This window comes from Vigna unguiculata, chromosome 10 (assembly GCF_037176805.1).
Source record: "Vigna unguiculata cultivar grain cowpea cultivar isolate G323 ecotype 2 chromosome 10, ASM3717680v1, whole genome shotgun sequence".
Lineage (NCBI taxonomy): Eukaryota > Viridiplantae > Streptophyta > Magnoliopsida > Fabales > Fabaceae > Vigna > Vigna unguiculata.
The window spans coordinates 14,628,192-14,634,261 of NC_140801.1; the positions used below are offsets into that span (position 1 = coordinate 14,628,192).

The following is a 6,070-nucleotide window of genomic DNA, read 5'->3' on the forward strand; positions in this document are numbered from 1 at the left end:
CCAATGAAGTTAAGCTAACATCGATGCCCCCACATTCAATAGGTCTCAAGGGCCTGATTTGGGGCCCAGGCCCATTCATGACCCAAACTACAGCCCATGAAATGGTCAAACGTCATTAATGCCCTATAAATACACGTGGACCTCATCATTTAAAGGTACACATTCATTAATCACTGATTTGACTCTCTAAGAGCTTTGACTTACTTGAGCTTCGGAGATTCTTCTGCAGGTAACCCCTCCTGGGTTCAAGTTGACATGTATCGACCGGGAAGAGGCCAACTGAAGAGATAGCGGACTACATGGTAAGGTGACGCTTGTGTCTAACCTCTTATTTGTTCTCTGCAGGAACATATAGGAATAGTGATTTATGATGTAATTAGCATATTTTATGGGCTTGTATTTTAGGTCCAATCTGTTGTTATTTGTTGTCTTTCTTTGCAATCTAATTGGGCCACACGACCGCGACCATACGCCCAACAGACCTGCACCATTCATTGATTTAGGGCAAAATTAGCATTTTGAATCAACACTCCATCAATTGGGCCAACAACCACCTACAACCCAATAACTTGCTTCAACGTACTACGTGCACCTCCCATCACGTGTTTGGGCTTGAAGGTGATTCTACAAGCTAACCTAATTTCATCTTTCCCCATGGAGGCTATTCTACTCATGATTAGTTACTTGTCTAGCAGCTTCTTCTTTCATAGATAGATGCTAGGGTTCCTTCTCTCCAACATACGTCCATAGTCATTCTCAGTAAGGGTTGCCGATTTGATTCCTAACCCTTAGCCTCTAGGGTTTCACCTTGCCGTTAGGATCTTGTTAGACGACTTCTCCTTTTCTTCTATTTTTCAACTACCTTTTAATCTGTAAAATCCAGAAGAATCTCTTGTATCTTTAGCTTTGATTAATGAGAATGATTGTTATCCTCGCTTTTCAAAGCTCACTTTCATCTTCTAGTTGAGATTTCGCACCTCTTAGGGTTTCCTAAACTGTGAGAGTTCGAGAGGGTCCACTAGTGGAACGAGAACATGTTCTGCCGCGCCAATTCGTCTTTCGCTATGAGTTCATCGATCTCCACTGAAGGAATGACGTTCGTCGGCCTTGCGAGGATTTTCCACCGAACAAAACTCAGATTTAGAGATTCTTCGTAAAGTGTCGGTCATCAAACCTATATTGAATGAATACTTAAACATCGAGCAATTTTGGATTTTGTTACTAAGATTTTTTTTTTCATTTTAAGTAGCTAGGCATATTCTAGTACATTTCCATAATAGCTTTAATTGAGCATTCTTAATTTCTACTCATTCTAGTAATATTCTATCATCCATTAGCTCTTTGTGTAATGCATAATCATCATCTTGTTCTGCCACAAATCATTTTAGGCTAATTCATGCATTAGATGTTGTATTACATGCGTTTTCATTAATTTTCCCTCGTTTTTGCATCATACCAATTCATACCAACAAAACAATCAATTCATACCAACATGCCAATTAATTTCAAACCAAGATAGTAGTGCAGAGAGAAATTGAATTGATTTCACTGTTTGGGTAAATTGAAGCAATTCGTACCTCTCCTCCTCGATGGTGTGGCAGTGACAGCGAAAGAGCTCCTCCTCGACAATCGGTGCTTCCACTAGCCACGACAACGTCCCTCCATGACAAAACTCAAACTTCCGCTACCCACGAGCTTCTGCAGTGAGACTTAGGCAACGAACCTCACGGCAGATGACTATGGAAGGCAGCCATGGCTCCAATTGGTCTCGCTGGCGAGTAGAGATGGCACGGTAGTTGATTGGCATAGTGGGCAGTGGGTTTCGTTTTCGTGGGCACGACGAGAACAGAGAAGAGAGAACTGAGAAGAGAATTGGAAAATAAAATTGGGAAGAGGGAATCCCAATTCTTAATTCTAATTTCATCAATGATATTACTGACGGTAAATCCGTTAGAGTACTAAAAGAAAGACATTACCGACAACCCAGATCCGTCGATAAATGAACAAGTGAACATTCGTCAGTAAATTCGTCGGTAAAGACATCCAACAATTTCATCCTGCACATTATCGACGGATGTTGTCCATCGGTAAATTCAACATATGCATCTGTCGGTAATTGATCATTATCGATGGATTGTAATCCGTCGGAACTTCTTCATCGGTAATTAGCATTTTTCTGGTAGTGCAAATTTTAGTAATCTCTTTGGATTAATAATTAGAGTAATACGCTATACTTCATTAAGAGGCATAGAGATTTTGTTTAAACTGATGCTACTAACTAGGTTTAACAACAAAATTGACTGAGTGAAAATAGATCACATGCCTCACACTCTATTCTTGACTCTCGTCTTAACTATACTTTTAGACTAGAAATGCAGGATAACACACTTGTTGTATCTACGAGAACGTATGACCTACTAGAACTATCCATGTTGGCGTAAAACCATACAACTCAAAAGGCATAATAAGAGCACTTAAAGTTCTTGAGTACTTAAAGAATTATCATGCAACAAGTTTGGTGATGAGTTTGAACTCAAAATATACAGACATGATTTTTTTTTTGTGATCAACTTATTTTATTTTGGCATGATTAGTAATGCTTCATGGAAATCTAAAATATTGAGAAGTTGTTTCATTCAATTGTAAATTCATTTAAATAATTATGTTGCAAATTGTGAGATGTTAATAAAGATTTAGAGGTAAGGGAAAGACTTACCCTTACATTCTTTGCTTTCCAAAGAAAGAAAATGAGGACCTAAATTGTAACAATGTGATTAGTTTACCTTCGTGCTAAGTTGACTCAAGTCTAGGTTAAGTTGAGTTGAGATGTATCATGTTCAAGAGAGTTGGACTAATACTATCTCAAGTCAAGTTCTATAAGGCAGGGTACAACTCAAGTTGAATCCAAGTTAATTTGGACCAAGATACTAGGTCATTACAATGTCAAACTAGATTTATTTAATCACCCGTGTAAAATTGAGACGAATCTACCTAAATTTAGGTCGAACCGAATTAACCTAAATCTAGATCAAATCAAATTTACCTTGACCTTACTACATAGAAAAAATCAAATTCTTATTTTTAGGTGAAAATTTAAATTTTTTAATTTTATAAAATCCAATTAATCTAACAAAATTTTAAGTTTTTTCAAAAAAATTTTAACCACATATTTTATCATAAAATATTTTAAATTCTCTAAAAAAAAATTATCCTCTTAAATCTCTTGTCGTAACACAAAATATAAAAGTTTTCAGTTACATCATGATCTAATGGAGTGGAACATACTTTATTCATTGGTGCTAAAACTCTAGGAAGGAATGAAACATACGACGAGTAGCAATCTTTTTTCTCCAAATGAGAAAGATGGTTTATGCATCTCTCTGGCTTTGTTGCATGGCATCTTGGATAAGGAGTGTCACATTGGAGTGAGAAGATCCACCTTGTTCTACGGCTTTCTTCGCCATATCTGCAAGTTCTTTAACCCTTTCTCTGATTTTTTCACTTTCCCCAGTCTCGTCCATCAACTCATTAATAGCTCTCTCAACATCTTCTTTCTTCACCAAAACGCCCGTTTCCTCTTCTTCACCCCATTCCACAGGAACCTCCACCCCAACCTTCACTCCCACTCTTAATATTTGCACAATAAGTTTCTCATTCAGAAACTGGTCCCCAAATAAAGGCCATGTAACCATTGGCACACCAGCACATATTGCTTCCAAAGTTGAGTTCCAACCACAGTGAGTCAAAAACCCTCCAATTGCAGGGTGTGACAGAATTAGTACCTGAGGTGCCCAACCATGAATCACAAGACTTCGACCTTTGGTCCTTTCCTCAAACCCCTCTTCCTTCATCCACTTCTCCACTTCCTCTAGGTTACTCCCTTCTCTGATAACCCAAATGAAGGGTCTATTTGAGGTCTCCAAGGCCAAACCAAGCTCTATCAACTGCTGTGGAGTTATATTACACATGCTTCCAAGGCATGCATAGATCACACTCCCTGGCTTCTGCAAACCAAGCCACTTCATGCAAAAATGTTCATCAATTGAAGCCTTGTTCCCTCTCTCAGCCTTGTCTAATTCATCCCTGTTGCTGAGTGAAACAGGACCAATACACCACACTCTACCCTTTCTGGACTTCTTGTAAGCACTGGCATAATCCGGTTCCAACTCTTCAAACGAATTCATTACCACCCCATAAGAAACCCCTTCAGCTGCACCTGTTCTGGCATAATACTGTCTCCATCCAGCATCTGTTTTCTGCGCTGGAAGCTGTGCTTTGGTCATCTCCACTTTGTCAGGTAAACCAGGCAAAAAGAAGTACTCAGTGTTCGACGTTATGCCTGAGAGAACTCTGGAGACTCCCAGGCTGTACATACAGAAGAGACTGAAGCAACTTTGTCCCAAGAAAGAGATCCTGGGGATGTTGAATCTGGTAGCAATATTGGCTGTGTAATGCAAACACATGTCTGAAACTATGCAGCTTGGTGGGGGCGTTAAATCTTCCAAGAGTTTCTCTACTTGTTCCTTTTGGGTGTTGCTGTTAGCAGCATTGAAGAAATCCAAGCCAGTGCCTAATGAAGGTAACATGTCAAGATTCTCACACCCTTCTGGCAATCCAGCTTCTTGATATGGGAATTGGATTTCAAGTAGTTTGATTTGAGACCCTGAATCGATGGAACGGGCGAAAATTGCTTTGAAACGTGATGCGTTTTGGAGTGTGGTGACCACCGTCACAGTGACACCCTGCTCGGCCAGAATTTTCGCTATGTCCATCATGGGGATCATGTGCCCCTGGGACATCAGAGGAAACAAGACAAAGTTGAGGTTTGAATTTTGGGATGACATTTTGTGAATGTTTTATGGAAATAGGGTGGTTGTTATAGATTGAACTTGTATGAAACGCTGATAATGGATTTATTTATAAACACCTTTGTGTGACTTTATCGGTGACGAAGCTGCCTTAAGTTTGAGATAAAAATAAAAATTGATGCAACTACACTAAGCCAATTTGTATAAGGAAAAATTGTAGCCACGTGACAACTTTCTTAAAGATATAACAATATATATTAGTATTTTAAATATTAATATTTGAAGATTTTTTTGCTAATATCAATGTAATGGTCTCGGTGCTTTAATATAATATAGTAAGTAACAGAGAGAAGAAAATAATGACAAGCGGTCGTCACATGTTTATCCGAGTGGACTCATGTAGCGTCGTTTGAATTCGACGTTGCTATTACCAATTATTATTTTTTAGTGTAATGATAATTATATATCTTAATTTTATTTATATCTATTACATATTTATTTTTTAATTTATTTCTTCTTATTATATTATATTTATAACTTTATGTATATTAAACGTTGATGTACTTTTCTAATATCCATATTTTTCTATTTTTAATTAAAATTTTAAAGGAATATATATATATATATATATATATATATATATATATATATTTGTCTGTGTATATAAAATTATATTTAAAAAAAAGACAGTGAAAAAGTATTCTCATTATAACATACTTATGTCTTGAAGACCGACTATCTTGAACGCAAAAGGAAAAGAGAAATGTGGAAGCAAACTCATAACAACGTAAAAGGGAAGCAAAGAATTAAATATTGATACCAAGTGTATGTGCCAAGATAAGTAACATACAAATATTTCCTGATAAAGTATTATATTACGGAACAAGTATTTAATTATGTTTTAATATTTTAATTAAGTTGTACTAAAAAAGGTTTTGATTGACTATTAAAATATGTTTTATTTTTGCGTAAGTATCTTATTATTTAATTTTAGCATTAACAAAATAATATTGTCATTAGCTTTATTTTAAGTTTAAATATTCGTTTAATTCTCATTTTTTTTCCAAAACTAAAAATAGGTTTCACATTTTTATTAGTTTTAATTGGGTCTATATATTTTAAAATGTGTAACAATAAATCATTTTCGGTAGTATTATAATAACAACATTAAGTATGTATCATGTCATGTACTTCTCTCTTCGTCTTTTAATTTTTTATTTTTTTAAAAAAAAATATTTTTTTCATGTGTCACATTATCATCG

General features: G+C 36.2%; 1 pseudogene; it reads right to left on the reverse strand.

Moving 5' to 3' along the window:
- Positions 1-3,267: 3,267 nt before the first annotated feature.
- Positions 3,268-4,946, reverse strand: LOC114167640 (UDP-glycosyltransferase 73C3 pseudogene; annotated as a pseudogene).
- Between the last annotated feature and the right edge of the window lie 1,124 nt (positions 4,947-6,070).